This window comes from Protopterus annectens, chromosome 15.part0 (assembly GCF_019279795.1).
Source record: "Protopterus annectens isolate FY-2018-M chromosome 15.part0, PAN1.0, whole genome shotgun sequence".
In the NCBI taxonomy this organism is placed as follows: domain Eukaryota; kingdom Metazoa; phylum Chordata; order Ceratodontiformes; family Protopteridae; genus Protopterus; species Protopterus annectens.
Genome location: NC_056749.1, coordinates 205,537,057 through 205,557,390, shown reverse-complemented (window position 1 = coordinate 205,557,390; position 20,334 = coordinate 205,537,057). Strand labels below are relative to the sequence as shown.

At 37.4% G+C, this 20,334-nt stretch overlaps 1 protein-coding gene across 1 annotated transcript in view; it reads left to right on the top strand.

Moving 5' to 3' along the window:
* The window catches only part of ZC3H12B (zinc finger CCCH-type containing 12B), a 766,103-nt gene that overhangs the window by 476,314 nt on the left and 269,455 nt on the right, over positions 1-20,334 (top strand). Inside the window, exon 3 of the mRNA XM_044057702.1 lies at positions 450-709. The gene's annotated coding sequence lies outside the window, so the exon portion shown is untranslated. The remainder of the gene's footprint in view (positions 1-449; positions 710-20,334) is intronic.

Genomic DNA, 20,334 nt, shown 5'->3' with positions numbered 1-20,334 from the left:
CTGTCTCTGATCCCCAGCATTGCCGACGCATTTTTATTATTTCCTTCCTTCCCTTTTTTTTACTTATTTTATCTATCTATCCATTCACCTGTCTGTCATCTGTTAGCTAGAATAATGAATTTATCTTAGCAGATCTATTTCAGTATTTCACTGCCCAGAAAATTAATGCACTAAAGTAAAACGTATACAAAGAAAATGAGCAAAATAAACAACTATTGAGAACTTCATTGGTAATGCATACAGTAAAAAGTTTCAACAGGAGAAAAATTTTGACAAAACAGAAAAAAAGACAATAATAAGCGTGGGGAGTTATGTGATGTGTATATGGCAAAATCATTTGCTTTCAGCTGTTTCATTTAAAACAAACTACATTTCTTAAAACTCATTGTAATTCCAGATATACTAATAGTTGTGCATAGTATGACACTTCTGTTTCTTTTTCTACACAGGCATTGCTGGAATCATGGTAGATGAACATATTTTGAAGAGCTGAAACATCCTGGAAGTGTTAAGCTTATCAGCTACTTGGCAGCCTTTTGTGAGCAGGGAAGAGTACATGAATTATATTTGTACCAACAGACTCTCTGAGGAAAACCATGGGCCACAACTTTTAACTGACTGATTAATCAAAGCTCATTATCCTTTGCTTTTCGGTATAAATCTGTCTGCATATGCCACAAGTCAAATGAACCAGTCATAGGATATAATGGTGAGTATCATGGAATTAAAAAAAAAAAAAAAACACATATAGTAAAAGATCAGTTAATTCCTTAGAGACTTCTGTTTCCTATATATGGTCCGGACATAGGTAGATTATAAAAATGGAAGATATCTGCTGTTTTAAAAACATTTGAAAACTTCTGTCTCTGTCTAGATATATATGCAGTACATGCTGGATTCTCTTTTTTAGACCATTTTAGATTTACCATTTCTCTTCCTGGATTTACTGATGTTCCTTATAAAATCAGATGTCTTTATGGGTACATACTTTATTAAATAAATTAACTAAATCTATGCAAAGATTCTCTTTCACTAACTGTATAGGGTCTAGTATATAAAGGCCTTTTATTGTGAAACACAAGTGCTCCTCTTTCTCTTAAGATTTTTAATGGTCAGAGGTTGTGAGGGTATGGTAGGTTTTGCAGATAAGTGTGGTCTGATGCTTATTCTTTGTCTGGGTCTTGTTTGTCTGAGTGGTCAACTGGTAGACGTTTGTATTCGTGTGTGTGTGTGTTTGCATACAGATGATAGAAATAAAACGATTGTTGGAGCTTGTTTCAGTGTGTATTTGAAACTTCCACTATATATTGACCTGAGTGGTGGATTGGTAACTGTGTGTGTGTGTGTGTGTGTGTGTGTGTGTGTGTGTGTGTGTGTGTGTGTGTGTGTTTATGCAAGGTGGAAGAGCAATTAATAGACAGGGTTTGCTGTGAGTATGGTCTGAAGCTTTTATTTATTTATTTATTTTACATTTGTTGACCGGGCTAGTCTAGCTGGATATATGTCCATTTTCTGTAGAGGCCCAGGGAGAAAAGCTCCACATAGAAGACATACACAAACAGTAGATTAAACATTAATTATAAGAATCTTGTTAGACAATAACATGTATTCCATGGTAACAATTACTTTTTTTTTTTACTATGAGAAGAGAGACAAGGATTTAGAAGTATGTGGTAGACACCTAAAGCAAAGTGATGAGCAGGAATAAGAGAACAAAGTACTTAAAAATGGGATTGGAAGAATTAGCTGTAGGGTAGTAACTTGTTGATAAGACAGACAGTAAGATGGCCAATTCAGTTGTTCCTAGTTACAGTAAGTCAGCTAAATGGTTGTGGCCTTGAAGTTGAAGAAAGAGAGATGTAAAAAAGATGTTGGGCACGACGAACAGTGAGAGATACTCTAGTCAGGGTTAGTACAGGGGCATAGCCAGTGGGTTGTAAGGTATGATTTAAGTTTCTTTTTAAATAGTGAAGTTGAAGAAAGAGATGCAAGTTCACCAGGAAGTAGGTTCCAGCTTTTGTAGTATGTCTGTGAGAGGATGTGATGAGTTTGGTATGTACTGTATGGAATACTTTTGTGGATTATGTGATGGTTAATTGAGAAGAATATATGTGTGACTGTGTGTACTGAGTGGATTTTAACCCAATGGAAGTGTGAACCTGAGATTTTTTGGGGGGGGGGGGGTCTTTTAGTAAAATGCATGTTTTATGTGTTCAGGTGTGAGTGATGAGTAGAGTGTATATTTTATATATACATTCTTGCCTTGTGTTTGTCAGTCTGTAGACAAGTTGATGAGTTTGTTTAGTTAATGATTTTTATTTTTTTTTCTTACTAAGTGACGTTTAGCTACTGCTCCATAGGACCAAATCCACATGTGTGCATGGATATGAATGTGAATGCATATATATACACTGAGTGAGGGTATCTTTCTGTGTCCTGTGGTGGGTTGGTGACCCATTCAGAATTAGTTCCCCTGCCCTGTGGCCACTAACTGCCAGAATAAGCTTTTCCCCCACTGCAGTCCTGAAATGACTTACGTGAGTAACTGGAGAATGAACAAGCAAACAAGTCTAAGAAATAAACTGACTTAAAGTAAGTATTCCGTATTTATTTTCATTTCTCTTACAGCAGTATACTTCCACTACTAATATCAGTATGCAGTTTCATTACAGAGTGCATAAATTGCAAATGCTCGTATAATTTTTGCTCTTGAGTGATTTGAGCAGGTTTCCCCAGTGGGGAAAAGCATCTTGCATACAGAACATTTCTGATTGTGGATGTGCTGTCTGCTGGAAGGGATTAATAGGTGCAGGTAATCATTTGCTGAGAGCCTCGTGAGAAATTGCTAACAGCTGATCCTAAATTTTGCCAGATCTTTCCAGTCACTTGTCATCCTGGATTGTACCAGCAGGGTAAGTATGATGTTCATCATTTGATCACTGCCTAAGTAGGCTTAGCTATATGGGTTATATTCTGCATAGGATATACAAGTTGGCCAGCTTGCAGAGCTGAATGGCAAAGGACACCTTCTATGTGCCCAACTGATGACATCTCAAACGAAGCTGGCGATACTCAGTGGTTTTGAATGCTACATCCTTCAGAGCTTTCCTGCCACTAAAGAGCACCCTTCTTGTCGACTTCCCTGGATAGACAGTTGCCTAATGTTTCTCCTCTACCGGGCAGGTAAGTTCCTTTTGGGATTAAACACTTACACATTTTCAATTTTTGACAGAAACTTAACTTTTTTTCTATAAAAGTGCTTATTTTAAGCTAGGAGTGTGTTTTATTGGACTGTCACATGACTTTGTCATTTTTAAAAATGAAGCGCTACTTTTTACTTTTCTGTAAAAAAAAATTGTGAAAACTGAAATTTATATTTGTTTTCTACTGCAAAAACTTTTGTTAGGTTACTTTTAGATGTTTGGGTAAGTGAATGTTGTACTTTTTAGTGTTGTTTTGGTGAAAAACACAACTTTGTTTTGTTTAGCTCTTTTACAGACTGTTGCTGTCAGCCTTACTCGGGATTACGGCTTCATTTTTGGCTTCACCATGGAACAGCTGACTGGTTCCTCAGTTCTTCCTTCCTCCAGCCACAAAAAGTTAATGAATGAATGAAGTTAATTAGATTAGATTAGTTAGTTCATTCCAGGCAGCCTTTGCCTCCTCATCAGGCTACAAATATGTCACAGATGGGTGACTCTGTTGTGGCCATTTCTGGTTCCTAACACCATTCATCTTGTTCTACCTTGGTTCCCCCCTAGTGTAGTCCCTTCAGTCTTCATGGACTTGGGGGTTAGACTCATGTTCTGTGGCTGTTGGAATTCCCTTAGTGGGTATAGGAGAACCACTCTTGTTGGCCTGGAAGGAAGGAGGAGGGAATGCTTCTCTGCCTAGCCAGACTAGGATACTTTTCTCCCAGAATGATATGCCTCAGAGGAGTTGATCTGATTTGATGGAAATTCCTGTCAAAAAGAATCAGAAAGTTAAATCTTCCCGCCTCTGTTATTGTAGAGAGGAATGATTTATTGGGCTTAGTGGAGGGTTTAGTTGAGACTCTTGACACCTCTCATTCTGGTTTTACTGGTAAGAGAGAGAAAAAAATTCTTCGTTTTCCAAAGATGCACAGTTTTATCTCCACAAATTACTGATCTTGATTCTGAGGAGTATCTTTCTTCTGAGAGTCCCTTAGAAGAATTTTCTTTTTCTGAAACCATATCTAGAATGAACCGGTTGTCTCATTGGGACCATAATGATATCCCATTGTTCTTGGAAAAATATTATGATTTATTACAACTAGAATTTCCTGTACCCACTTCTATTCCTCCTGTAATTACAGCATTAGAAATTTTTTTATTGCAGCCTGCAATTTGCCTGACCACTAGCCTGCTGCCCCTAAGAAAGCAGACAGATTCTGCAAAGTTCCTCAGTCTTACAAATTTTTAATTTCTAATTCCAGATCTGATCATGCAGTGCTTTGTATGACAAATCCTACTGTTGCTAAATATTTGGTTAAAGGCTAATCCCTCCCCTTCTGATAAGGAGGGAAACTTTTTATAGATTTGGGGAAGAGTGTATTCCTCCTTTTTAAAATTCTTAATTGTGAAGCTCACATGCTAAAGTTTTTATTTGCATCTTTTCAGAAGATCATTAACATTAAAGTTATTTTTCCCTCTTCTGAGAAAAAAAATCTTCCATGAATTCCTGTATTCCTTCTGTGTCTCAAGTCTCCAAACATTCTTTGAAGTGTGCTTATGATTCACTGATGCCTGTTTCTGACGTGCTACTGGAACTGTTATGAGAAGGTTTGTATGGTTACAGTTTCAAAATTTACATGAGGATGTAAAAGCTAAAATTTTGACTTATCCTTCTGTTGCTGAGATCTTGAAAAAGTGTGATGCTAGAGGAAAACTGATGCATGGGGTTAATTAGATTTCTCAATCGTTCTTGTCCAAATTTGTTAAATGTTTTACACCTGCCTCAGCACTCTTTTGTAAAAAGCAAAATGAGCAGACAAATCAAGATTCTGTCAAGCAGATGTTCAAAAAAACATTGCCAATGGGGTTTCGAAAAGAAAGAGATGCCCCCATCAGAAATTAGGAAAGTCTGTCTGAATATCTACCTACAGATGATATCCCCTTTCCCACCCTGGGTAGCCTTTAAATCTCCCCCAAACTCGTGTTCTCCATTTCTCCCTCTTTGACATTAGATAATATCAGACAAATGGGTTCGGAATACATGAGGGATACAAATGGCGGTGGGAGATGCTTCTTCCTTTTCAGGGGATTCCTTCATATCTGCCAGATTAAACTTCTTATTTCACTGCTGTTATTCAACATCTGCTGATTCAGGGGATAGTATAAGCTGTCCGTCTTTCTCTGTCTGGGATGGTTTTTTAATTTAAGAATGCTTCTGGTTCCATGGAAGGAAGCCTGTTGGAGAGTAGTCCTAGATCTTTCCTTTTTAAATCCCTTTGTAAAAGTCCCAAAGTTCAAAATGCTATCCTTTCACAACCTGGCATTATTGGTTCCACACTTTCTCTTTCTTTGTGCACCTAGATTTTAAAGGATGCTTATCATAGTCATGTAACCTCATATGTCTAAAATTTCTGGATTACACTTTCAGTTCTCTTCATTACCCTTTGGGTTATCCATGGCTCCAAGTGTATTTACAAAGTGTCTAGCTGTAGTGATTGCCTATTGCAGACTACAAAATATTCACATTTTCCTTACTTAAACAACAGTATTGCTTGTCTTTGCAGAATCTTTTTCAAAATACCAGGAATCTCCCACTTGGGGAGAGATCTTCACAAAAATCTTGTTTGACTCCTCACAAGATTGTTATCCTGGGGTGTATCCTAGATACCTCAGTTCAAAGAAGCTTTTCTGTATCTAGATCTGTTCCTTTTTTTTACTTAGTCTAAGATTTAAGCAAGAGGATTTCTGTATCTAGATATTTCCTGTTTTTTTTTCACTTAGTCTAAGATTTTATCAAGAGATTTCTCCAGATACTGTGATTCATGACATTTATGATTCTCATGATTCCTTTAGCCAGACTCTACATGAGAAGGATTCAGTGGTACCTAAAATCTGTATGGTCCAAACATCATCATCCACTGATGATCCATATTCCAGTTGTGGAATTTGTAAAAAGGGAATTGTTTTGATAAAGAGCCTAGTTTTATCTGAATCCAGGTCTCTCATTTTCCTTTTCAGCTTCAGAGCAATCTGTGACTACAGATGCCTCAGACTCTGCTTGGGAAGTAAAAGTCCAGGGTCTTTGGAACAAAAAGGGCAGACCATAACACAAACATAAAATAGATGTTGGCTGTCTACATACTCTATTATCTTTGGTCCCCTGGGCTGTTACAGGTGATTACAAACACCACCGCAATCATATGGTGCATACACAGAGGGAGGAGTGATCCAGATCATACTGTCTCTGAGCTATGGTAGTGAGGGATATAGCAATTCAGCACAACTTCACTCTACAGGCATCTTATAGCCTTGTCAGAGCAAACTCTTGTAGCAAATAAGCTCAGCAGGACCAGGAGAGACCTTCATGAGTGAAAATTATATCACAGGGTCTTCCAGGATATGATCCAGTTGAGAGAAACACCTCGGGTAGATCTTTTTCATCTGCATTCACAACAAGCAGCTGGCAAAATTCTGCTATAGGATTCCTTGCAAACAGACCTGGAAAACCAATGCATATTCATTTCCTTCAACAGGTATTTTAATGTATGCCTTTCCAGTTATATCCAGGGTCATTCTGAAGATTCAGGACTCCCCAAAGATCATTGTGGTGACTCCCTTTTGGCCAACGCAGCAGTGGTTATCCCTTCTTTTAGAAATGGATGACTGTAAGTAGTACTACAAGCTTCCTAACAGACTTGACCTACTCACCCAAGACAATGATTTGTTGATACACTCCCAGTTGAAACAGCTTCAGTTAACTGCCTGGATGACAGAGTTTTAATACTTTTTTGGTATCCATTTTCTGAAGATGAACAGCAGGTATTAATAAAGGCAAAGAAAGCTTCTACAAAATGGAAAAGATTTTCTAGTTGGTGCCAAGACAAGAATCAGGACCCTTTTAAGACTAGTGTTTCTCTGGTGCTACAGTATTTGTGTGAATTTATTATCTTCCTCCTGTTTGCCAGCTATTTCAAGATGTCTGCTCATAGACCCCTCCCCTTTCAACGCATTCTTGTGTTGAAATGTTTTTGAAAGGGGTCCATACCCAGCCACCTTGAAAACAGGTAGCTTCTCCTTTGGATCTAAACTTTTTGTTGGAAAAATTAACTCTTGCTGTATTTGATCCAGCCCATCAGGCTGATTTGAGATTCATAGCATGGAAAACAGTTTTGTTAATTGCTTTGACTTCTGTAAGAAAAGTGTCTGAGTTGTAAGCTCTCATGGTAGGTCACCCTTATCTCATTTTGTACAAAGAAAGTGTTTCCTTAAGAACTAATCCTTTATGCTTAAAGTGGTAATTGAGTATACCTTGAGCCAAGCTATCCATCTCACTTCTTTCCAGAACCTATAAACAAAGAAAAATGGATTATTCATATTGTGGATGTCCGCAGACACCTTTAATACTATCTTGACAGAATTAAAACCTTCAGAAACCCTGATCAGTTATTCATGTCTCATGAAGTTAAGAAAAAATGGCAGCCTGTGTCAAAATAGATGGTCTCCCAATGGTTATCACATGCTATTTCCTTTTGGTATACCCACTACAACAAGTCATTTCCAGACAAGGTCAAAGCACAGTCTAACAGGACTTTGGCTTCATCAGTGGCTTTTTGGAAAGGGATGTATTCTAGAAGGAGCAACTTTGCCTTTTTGGACATAGCTTTATAAAGCACTAGAAACTAGGTTCCTTTTCCAGATATAGAGAAGGCTTTTCTGGGTCATTATCTTTCCACTTCTTAGTCATTATAAGCTATGGTTCTCTTTCCCTATAACTAAGGCAACTGAAGCAGTGATCAAATGAACATAATACAATTAATTGTGCAAGTAAACTTACCACGACAGTAGATGTTAAAATTGATCACTGCTGTCGTATCAACTCCCTCCATCCCCCTTATTTTTGTATAATTTTTGATATCTGGGCGAGAAATTTGATTTTTACTTACCTAGAATTGAACTTTTTAGGGCTCTAGCCACCATCTTTCAGTCAGTTTAGAAAGCTCTGAAGGTTTTGGCACCCCCCACAGTTTTTTTTTCTTCAGGTCTGCTTGAGCTGTCACTGGTTTAGGAGCATAGAAGGTGCCGTTAAGCTCTGGGAGCTGGCTGGATGTTTTAGCCTATGCAGGATAAAAGTCATATAGTTAAGTGTACTGCAGCAGTGATCATTTGAACATCTGCTATTATAAGTTTACTTAACCCAACTGTACTTTCTCACCTAACTTGCAGGTGTTGAGAGAATGCATGCTGTTTAATCTGAACCGACACTCTTCATAAATACCAACTTCTGTTAATTTTCTTTGCAGAGGTAAAAGAAGTGGATTGAATATTTTAACAAAGCTTAACAGATGGCTGCTTTCTGTCTTGCCACAGCATGCAGTACAGGCCTCTGACAAAGTTGTCAATTAACAATTCTACCAAAGTTGTATCAGTTCAGTCCATATTTTTGAAGAAAACATCCCTGGATGATGTCTGTGTAAACACACAGTCCGCAGGGGAATCCTAACTTTCTGTTGATGTACAGCTGAGCAAGTCTTTGTTTCCTGAACCCAAACTGCTGAATGGCAAGCCACTTGATAATGTGTTATGTAATCCTTGGTCCCCTTCATATTAAATATTGTGTTCCCTAAGGTACTAAAACTTCACTGTTAGTGTATTCATTTTAGTTGGTGGCAGGGGGCTTGATAATTTTTTTGGTGAGCTTGCAGTTAATTTGATTAGTTGTAGGAAACCTAGATTTAACACGCTGCACACTGGTAAGCCCTTCTAGACACGGTCCTTAGTCAAAACATTTGTTAGGCAGTACAGTTGAATGTCATGCAGAAACTGCCGCTAGTTTGTTCAGGTGGCTTGTTTTTTCAGGACATATAATCACTTTCCATGCTGATACGTGGTTCACTTCTCATTCCTGCTGTTTCACTTTTCATTGTCTGTTGTGCTCTGTGTTCCTTAATGTATGTGATTACTGCCACAAGATCCTGTTTAAGTAAGTCTGCAGATCCATATGAGGTCAGTCATTGCCAGTATTAAAAAAAAAGATAGCAACAGCTGATGTGGGAGTATTACTTATAGTCTCCTGATCTTTCAGCATTAAAGGTGAGTGTGCTACCTTCTTGAAACAGGTACTGGCTCCCAATATTTATCTGAAAGCTTTCTGCACTTCTCATTTAGACTGCCTTCTCTTCTCTACAGTTTTATACAGTGCACATATTACACAGGAATGATTAAAGGAGCACCACTTTCTTTCTTTAGGTCTGTCTAGTTGTCCTTCATTGGCTTACTCCCATATGTCTGACACAGTGGAAAGAATCAATCATAAGTATCTGGGATGTGGGGGCTCCTTCATCTTTGAATCACTGTGTGGTCCCAACTCTGCATAAGAGGGGTTAGTAACAGAGTACTACAATGCTTGTTTGCCAGTTTCGGTTGCCTGTTGAGGTAGGTCCTGTGAGCCTTACCTGCTGGAGGAAAGTCTGTTAGGGTGTTTTTATTATGGCACATATGCCATATATCTGGCACATTTAAGTTGAAACAGAATTTTTTTGTTTAGACTTACATTGTGAAAGTTGCACTTAACATCAGTACTTTAGAAGAAATGAATAAAAGTAGTTGACCTGCTATAATTAAAGCTCATTTATGAGCTAAAGACTTGTTCTAGTGTACTGAAATACGAGCATCTCACTTGGTAGAGCAGCCTTGAGAAAACCACAAGTAAGTCCATCCTTCATACAAACAGAATTTAGGACAGCAGTCATTAGGTCTACATGGCATGTAAAAACTTCAGGTTCCCAGTACTTTCTCCTTGCTCAGAACACACCACAGTGCACAGTCTGTCCAGATCATTGTGTCACAGTTGGGAGATGCTGATTATAGTTTCTTATTACTGAGATCCCTTTCTATAATTGTTTTTAGCATGAAGTTTTAGAGAAGCCAGTACAAAAAAAAAAGAATACAAGTTGTTGACACTTTGAAACTGTTCAGCTGACTTCTGATGTTAAATCAAAAAACTTAACCAAGACTTTTGATTTTAGGTAAGACAAGGAGGCTTATGTTGTTCAACAGTCTGAGGCCACCTATGCCCAGAGCCACCAGCCTCACCTGCGTTACCCTGAATTCATTATAAACAGTTGGCAGAAGCTGTGTTTTGAGGGTTCACTAGAGGGACTCTGATGCTCATTTTGCTGCTGCATCTTTTAAAGATACAGGTGATTTTTTGGCCAGTCCCTTGGATCCCTCTAAGCTTCTTACTAGTACTACAGTTTTGCAGTTTTTGGTACCACTCCAAAGGATCCAAAGCTTTGCGCCACTTGGTATGTTGATTTTGTGTCTGGGCATATTCTAATGCTGCACTTCTTGTCAGCATTGTGGAGATCTGAGCAGTCTTTCTGATCCTTCAAATATTCAGTATCTCCCTTCCCAAGATTCAGTTGCCATCCTCTTCAGCAACAGAGTGGTGGGTTGGTACATCAGCAGACGAGGAACTCTGTCTTTTCCCTCATTTCCGGAGACATGAGTTTCATTATGTGTAAGAGGAGTATTATTTTCTGTCATCACAAATGAGTATTGCCTCCATTTTTGATTACAAACTGTGTGCATACATAATGGGTGACAAGGGAAGTCATTTCCGAGCTAGCAAAACTTGAACTTCCATCACTTCTAAAAAAAACAAATTTCACTCTTAACTGCAACACAGTGATATAATACTGACTCAGTTATTCTAGTTGTCATCTGGTAACTATGAGGACAGCATTTAAAGCATGCATTTGTTTCCACATTTCTCTTGGTAGTATTTTCTTTAGTATTAGTTGCACATAACTTATCAGTGTGACCCCATCCCCTGTATTTGAAACAAACTAACACACATCTTGCTGTTTTTTGTTTCACACAAGATTATGGATTTCTTGCTGCAGTTTTAGACTTTGAAGTATTAAGCATTGTGTCATTAATAAACATTTTACTAATGTTACTAGCTTATCACAGATCTTGGAGTCACTTTACAGATACCACAAATGTGGAGTGGCCCATCCACAAAACCAATAACCAAAGAATAGATGAGACTGCTAGAACCTCCAGCCAGGACCAAATCAAAAGCTTACTGGATTACACTCCTAAGTACTCAGACCAGACAAAAAAAATAGAGTATAAAATGTGTTTAATGTTGAGCTCTTTCATCCAAACAATTACAAAAAGGACTTCATCAAAACAACAATAGACATCAAATCCAGCTTTTAAATAAAGGCAAAAATCATGTAACATCATGTGATCAGTTACTGTTTAAATTTGTTAAAGCAAAATCACCATAAATCACATTAAAAGTTATATGCAAATACTAAATACAAATAATATAAAACATTACATAATAAACTCACTAGTAAAGAATAGTGCAAAATGAATGGGAAAATAAAAAAAGAGCAATGTTTAGCAGTATGTAGTTTTAAAACACTGCTTAAAGAAGCAACATCTTTTTAAACCTGGCTGTGTACAATCAATGAGATGCAGTTGCCACCAAAGCTCCCTGTACGTAAGCCTGAGTTCCCAAGGCTCAGCCCTAGCTAGGATTAATGGCAACTTTCTCAAGAACAAAAAAAAAAAAACTTCCTAATGTTATTGCAAACCAACTTGTGCTTGTAAAGGGCATTATTGATGTTGAGCGTCACTTTAGAGATACTTTTTTTTTTTTTTTTTAACATTACTAGGTAATGCTCTTTAAAATTCCTCTACTGCCATGGTTGGAGTCATCAGGAAACTGTGCCAGGAACACAGCAGTTATACAACAGTATGGAATTAGTAGCCCAAAACTATAGTTTGAACTTGGCAGCAAGGGCACTGCAAGGATATAGAAAATGGCAATTCTTTGACCTGCTGCTCCTGCCCATACCATCAGTGTAAAATCGAAGGAAACACATGGGTTTATTACTCAAGTTGAAACAAAATCCAAATTAAATGTATTTATTTTTTATGATTTAGTTGGTTATCCATTGTTAACCAGGATAGTTCCAATAGGTCAGTGACCCCTTTTCGAGGGAGACCCATGGTGTTATTTATACTACTAGCTGAAATTTGGCCAGGGCATTGGGGAGCTTCCCCTTCTTTCTCTTTTGTTTGGTAAATGGATTTTAGCAACAATATTAAGTAAAATCAGATGGTAGCTATGGAAAAAGGAGTAGGGATCTAATAGGGATGAAAATGTAGTTTGATTGTAAAGGAAATTATGAATATGTGAAAATAGATTTGTATATCTTATGTATTTGTACATTTGTAAATATTTGTAATATGCAAGTATGTTGTAAATGAGAGTTCTTTTTGTATGTAAATAAAGGACCCCTACTCTTTTTCATAGATGTTATTGCATCCACCTGAGCTATAACCATTTCAAGCAGATGGGACTTTGTTTTAATGTTTCATCAAACAGCACATCTTGGCTTCTCAGAATTGTATATGACAGATTTTCTCAGCTCCTGTTTCAGTACGTCACAGTCTTCCAGTCAGCAGTTTGTATATAGAAGTCTATTGCTCCAGGCCTTAATTCCAGGTGTGCTCAAAAATATTTGGCAAAATGTATCTCCTTATATTTCCCTGATTGGGCTTGGGTCTCCTTACCTCCAGGGTCACTGTCATTTCCTGCTGTTGAGATGAGGAACCCATTGCCTGATTTTGCTGTAGCAGAAAACGTATTATAGTGTAAGCCAAGATGTGCTGTTTGATGAAACATTAAAACAAAGTCCCGTCTGCTTGAAATGGTTATAGCTCAGGTGGATGCAATAACATATAGCTCCTCGTTACTTGCTAACTAGTACAGAGTTTTACCTTTGAGAATCTTCCCATAATATGCTCTGCAACATATATTTTAAACACATGCTGCCCCCTTTTTTCAAAACCAGTGTTGTATATTTTCCTTTGCCCCGGGTGTTCCATTGAATAACCATCCTGAAAGTCTTTCTTTATCAAATTCACATGTTCATTTCTTTCCTGTATCTGTACTCTGCATTTTTAATATAGTTAACTTCTCTTTTTTCATTTATCTGTGAGACCATTGATGTTTAAAGGTATTACAGAAATCATCATATTCTTAAAAAGTTATTCTAATTTTTTATGTATAATGGCTCGTTTGTTAAATGTCTAGTTCCAGCTTTTGTGTTACATGCAAATACTGTTTGGCAGGTTAATGTTTTATACTGTTGTTTTTTGTCATCTCCATTTGAGGCTATATCACATCTTACAAAACATTTTATTGAAGAAACCTTAAAAGAAACAAAAACAACCCAATACCCCTACTAAAACCTATTAAATAATGCACAATGCTGTGTACATCTTCAAATATTGAAGTTTTACCCTCCTAGTAGAAACAAATGTTGCAAACTCACACACACACACACACACACACACACACACACACACACACACAAGATGACCTAAAAGAAAGGTTATCCATGCTAGGATGCATGGTACAGCCTGTGCTTCTACTGAGTGTTGTCTGGCTTTGTTTAATATGTATAGCTCTGTTAGCAGGAAAACATTTGAATGCTTTCAGAATTTCTCCAAGCTATTTCTCTCTAGCAGATTGTTTCCCAGAGACATGAGAACCAGACACAAAACAGCCAAGCATATATTTGTTTACTAGAAAAAAGCTGTGTAGTATTCAATATATTTTTTCATTTACTTGCTTTTTCTTAAAGCTTCATACTAGACTAAGCTAAGGGCCTTAACCTATTAATTCCCCTATGCGAGAATGAGAAAAAACACACTAAGTTTTCTTTTGTCATGCTCTTTTAACCAGATTTTTTTTACATTGCAGTGCCTACATTTTTTTAGAACGAAACAGAGAGAAAGAAAGAAAAAAATGAGAGCACGTATTTACATTAGTGTCCCCATTGCACTTAAAAATAACTGAGAAAACTTTATAGTATGCAAAGGAAATTGTGCACTATTAAAATAGTACCATTAAGAAAAGGTATTGTTTTTCATAGTTAACTTTCTACCTTCTCTTTCCCTCTCTTTAGTATTTTTCCAAACATTAATGACATGAACTAGCATGTCTGCTTTAGAGTCCCCCTACAAGTTTAACAAAGTCTGAAAAAGTCCAGTATTTCCAGATTTTCGTTCTGTCATGTTTCACAAATATAATTATTGCTTTGTAATCCCACATTTGTCAAATTCCAAGTTACCGGTTTTATTCCTGTTCATCTCCATTTCCCAAATGCTGTCTCTGCTTCATTTCCAGTGAACTCTTGATTCTTCTATTCGACCCTTGTGCTTTTTTCCTTCTCTCAAGTATTTTCCATTGAAACTCTGGAGCAAGTTTCACTGGCATAGTCTCTCTGTGATCTTTATAACCAGAAGAACAAGAAGCAGAATCTTCTGTTTCACAGATCACTTTTTGTTGGACAAACATTTGTATTTCTTCTTTAGTATCTTCTTTGTCAAAAATGATTTTGTCCCTCCAGGGAAAATATTTTGAAGCTACCTGGGTGCAGCAGTTTGAATATGATGTCTGCTTCTTGACATTCCCTGATTAGTGGAATACATTTACTCCTCTTCTGCCTGGTGTACATTGAGTAATAATTTTCCACAAACACTCTACTCTCTACTGTGTCCCACTTTTAGTAGTCTGTCCTTCTGCCACAGTTTTGTCAGAATCAACTCCTTCTGCTGGCATGATTGCATCTTTATTATTAAAGGTCTAGGTCACTTTCTCATAGCCAGGTTTGGAGCATGCACACAATGTGCCCTTTCATTTAAAAATTCCTGTTGTGGAATACCAGTCCAGTTGCTTATTTGTGCTTTCATAAAATTAATACAGTCTTGTTCTTTCCAGCTTCTCTGGTACAGCAGAACATTTCAGGTTTTCCCAATGTGCTCTGTCCTGTAATTCTATTATTTTTTGAAACATCACTTCTTATGCAGTCTCATATTCAGCCAGCCTTTTCCTCTTTTCAATATCTGAGTTTTGCAGTCCTGTCACCTCATCTGAATATCTGTTTAAAGCTTTTTCCACTTTTTTCAGCCTTTTATTGTATGAGTTTATAAACTCCATCAGTGTTTCATTTATTTTAATCAGGTCTTTTTTGCAGTTGCCTTATACTTTCCTGTATATTACTGGAAGTCATGTCTGGAGCTTGCACTGCTTTTTGCTTAACAGTTGTAGTACTTTTTCCAGTCAGTGTTTCTTTGTCACCTTTTGTAGCTGATTTTCCTTCAGGTCTTCTGTATTTCTTTTTTCCTGGCATCCAGGCAGTGCACTTACTAGCCAGTTCCTAAAATTACCAAGAAATTTAGGTCCACTAGCTTTCTCTGCTAATTTTCTGTTTTTACACTGGGAGAAATAGAATTAAACTGTTACTCGATATGCAGCCATCTTGGAAGTCCAATTTCAAGAAATCTTTACATAAAGCATATGCTAGATTACACAGAGTGCTTACCCTTCACAATTATATAAAATTACGAGAAATGATACAGAATGTGGCCATTACATGAAGTTGTAATCTCAGGATAGCCAGACAGTGTGGAGACGTTAACTAGAAAGATACATTATTTCCCAATGAAATTCCAATATTGCCCAAGTTAAAGTGGGAAATTGGTCTATTTCAGCATAATCCTCAACTACAAGAGTTACTAGTCTGATTTATGGCCTCAAATTGATATGTGCAGCACATGGTTTGTCAGGACAAGTCATTTCAGACGGTCCTACACAGTTCATATTTCAGGAGTTGAAGACTGTTTTCCAGACACTGGAAGATCAAGTATACTCTAGCAAATCCAACTTATCATAGTCTAATAGGCAAACAGAGCATATAACTCAAATAGTAAATCGTGCATTCAAGATGTGAAGCATCAAGCCAGCTGGAAACTTACTTAGCATTATTGGAGTACAGGAATACACCATTACTGGCTGTAGGACTTAAGACTTGGAACAAATTCAGATGCCAGCAGCAGAACTACTACAGAAAAAATAACCAAAGTTGAAACAGTTCTGTGACCAATGTACAAAAAAATTATCACTATTAAAAGAAATTGACTGAACTACAGTTTTGGGCTGAAGTCACTTATCCATTCAGCTGTGATTGGTCATCACTGAACCTTGAGCTCTTGTGTTCTACAAGATGGCATTTAGCTGTATAGATGAACTATAGACGTTTGAAACTACCAGACCAGCTGCTTATGCCAGAGAATCAGGCAAACCGATTCAATAAGGAAGTGTCAAAGGCTAGTGAACTTCTCAGTGAATCAGCCTTCAGGTGCATTGGTTCCTGCAGCTTCTGAATTACATTTGGGAAAATACCAGTAATTTAAACAATCTACTGTAACTGTTGCAGTCTACTTCATGTGATACAGCTGGTAAGAGTAGTGGTGAATTAAAACAGAATAGTCAGTACTATACTCAATTATAATAGACTGATCAAGAAACAGCTCTGATATCTGGATTGTACACAGTTGCAATTAAAGTTCAGTTTCATAGCTTTTCTATAGTAAGCATTGTTCCTTACTTGCTAGCTGAATTCCTAGTGATAGTTTTTTGAAGCAAATGTATAATTGTATATAATGTTCATATGTGTAGAGGGGTATCTTTCCACTAAAAGGGGGAGTTCACTTACCTGGTATGTTTAGTAGTATACCATTAACACAGCAAGTGGTCTTGGTGGTGAAACGTATGATTCTTAGAAATTTTGCACTTTTGAATAAAGTTTTACAAAACATGCAGCTCTCTATTTGTTCTCATGCTTTCTAAAGCCTCAGTGTCTCGGGATGCTGCATTACTAGTGGGTCTCTAAATACTGCAGATCTGAAAATGCGTTTGCATGATGTATAGCAAGGAGGGAGAATTATCCAAATGCATCATCCTAAATATTCACAACATTGCCTTGCAGATTGACGTGAAGGAAAAGGTAACTATCTGCCTTAGATGCTAAGCTAGAAAAAGTAATTCCAGCTCAGATTTTTGACGCAATGCAAGACCTCCTTATGTTACATGGTCAAGTTATACACGAGTACAAATGAAAAACAGCAACCACCTTAAGCCATAGCAACAGATTATAGCACAGGACCATCACTTCTACAAGTGGCATATAAAAGATGCTTCTCTTGGCTATACCTTATCATATTATAGTTTGTATGGACTTGCAAGATGCATAGCTTTACTGACCTTGTACTCTCTGTTCAGTAAAACTAGGCACGCTGTTGCCTTTACTACAACAGCTTGCCCTCAGAATAGAAGTACTCATTTGCTGTTACAACTAATTTATTTCTTTTCCACAAGAGTCTTACTGGGCTGAGACTTTTTCGGCAGATGCCCTGGGATTAAAGAAAAAGAAAAGACAAAAAATGCCACTGACAAACTGACGTTAGTCTCTGGGTTTGTCAAACCTCCACAGCAAAACTGTTTCAGAGCTTTATGACCCAGACTGGAAAAAAGGGAGTCACTAGAATGGTTCTTTGATTTTACAAGATAATGTGATTCAGACCTAAGGGGCATGGCTGGTAAATATGACTGTATTTTTTTAAACATAAGTACTATAGTACAATTAACATGCTTTATATTAAGTTGATGCTGTTATGTGAACTTTTTGTACTATATTTCAGCAACATGTCCAAATGGACAGAGTATGCATCAAGTAAGGATCAGATGCATCTTGATTCAGAGATTGTATCTTCAGTCAAATAAACTCAAACGAAAACTTGAGAATGCATAGTCTTGTAACGTATGTACCCAAACTCGTCATATTATGGGCAACTATGGGACTAATAAATGCTTCTTAGCAAGAGGAAAGTCCCTGTAGCCTAACATGGGGTTGACATTTCCACCCTCCATACCACCTTATTGAACTGCTCTCAATCCAAGGCTGCTGCATTTCATAAAAACAGCAGTCAGTGACAAGCAATGAAAACCTGTCTCATTATGCCTGTGAGATATGCCAGCCTTGGACCACTCAAAACTCACTATAAGAGTATTATGACCCTGTTCCTGGAAAAGCTAGCAGTGAAACACAAACTACAATCTCAAGCTGGCATGCTTGAACAACTATGGTTCAAGTTCATGTAATGTAAGAAAGTGAATGTAAACTGATCATGCAAAACAAGTGCACCTGTTGCTGTGAGCTACAGTCAATCTTCCACAGATCAAAACAGTACCAGTACATCACTTTCCACCTTGAATTCCATGCTGCATGCCTCTGTATCTAGACACACCAGTCCATACACTTTAGCTTCCATGAGGTGCATGGCAGTAATTCATGTGCTCCTATTTATGAACAAGTAAACAATTCAACACGATCACTGTAGTTCAGGTCAATGGACTAGAAATCTTTATACATATGAAAAGTGCTGCAATGCCCATCAACTGTCCAGATTTTCACAGAATGTCCAGATTTTTGTCTCATACTTTTGGCCTGTTTCTCGTAAAATTGTGCTTTTCTGGCAAATCTGGCAAATCATGGAGAAGTGAAGTCAGAAAATAATGGTAGACATTTGCATTTCAGACTTCATATCCTTCAGAAAATTCATACTAATGTAAAACCTGTTATTCTGTCAACTTTCTAAGTTCATAAGAGCAATATTTAAAAGGTGTCCTATATTTGGGTCTTGTCCCCACATTTTTTTTATGGCTTTGTCCAGATTTCTTGCTCTGTAAGGTTGATAGGTATGAGTGCTACAGTATTCGGTATACTGTTGTAGCTACTACACATTAGTAACAAAGCAGTTAAGCTTACTGACAGTGACTGTGCAACTGTTGTACCTCAGTTCAGGTGCACTGAAGAGAAACAGAGGCTAATGGAATCAAACCATGGACTACAAGAAGCAGCTGGTTAATTTATTGCCTTAATCCTCTATGCTAACTGCCAGACCTGAAGGGAGGATGTGGAAGCTAGTAGGAGGTTAAATGCATAATTAAAGTGAAAGTAAAGTTCCGAGAGTCCTGATTATTGTACTGTACTGCACTGAACATAAAAGCAGTATCACTATAACATATTGCAATAGGAGTCATTTAATTTATGTCACTGCCAAAAAGCAAACATGTTTAAGGCAATGTATGGTCTCTCAGTACTATGTAGATCACCTGGTAAAAGTTTTATGTGGTGGTCTTCAAAAATACCCTAGTAGTTTTACTTCATGTATAAACTTTGTGCTGCTGATTATCTGTAGAAACAGTTATGCTGCTTGCTCGAATTATAGTTCATTATAAATGACCAAGGGCCAGTACCTGGTGAAATTCTTGACAATGGAGTACGGTGGATGCTCATTGATGGGTATAATCTGTGTAAATACATGTGCTAATAACACTGTCAATAATACCACTGAACTTACACAGAGGTATTCATCCTGCTCTTTAGGAGATCCTGCACATGTTTATAAACCTGTAAGCTAGTTGCCCAGTTTAGCGGCAATCAGTGCTACAGGAATCCTACCCTGTATTTATATATACAACTGCTTTCTATATCTTAATACTTGCAAATTTATGGATCTTCAGCAGAGATGGTACACTTATGCACATGTGCTCACATAAGTTGATTTCTGAATGAGAGAAACCTATTAAAATATGAGTAGACACCTGCAGTCTCCTTTATTAATGTGGATAACAATATGCATTTCTGCAGTAAATATTAGTGTTTTGTTACAGCATATAATATTAGCACTTGTATCTAATTGCAGTATGTTTACAGTGTGACACTTATTCAGTTTTCTGTTTATTTGGTATAAGTTTCCAGCTCAGAAGAAAGATGGCACTGCTAATGAAACATTTGTAGATAAGTTGTATCATTTTATGTTGTTATGGTTACAGACTGAGCTCGGCATTGACTTGCACAGAGAGGTACTTGAAAGTTGTTGTATGCATGCCAAATAACAAATAGTGAAGTCCAAATACTACTAGTACTGCTGCAGGGAAGTCTCCTTCAAAGATATGTTGATTACTGTCCCATGAGGTAACAGATGTAGTATAAAGATCTCAGAGCAGCAACTTTGCAAACAGAGAAAGAGAACCTGGTTTTATCACATTACATTTCCTTGACTGATGGAAACATTAGTCCTCTCTTGTCTGATAACCTTCTTTTGCTATTTTGTTGCCATTATTTCCACTTTTACCAGCTGATACTTCACACCTAAAGTTGTGGCTTGACTGCATTTCTTGTATTGAACCGCAACTGTCAGTTTC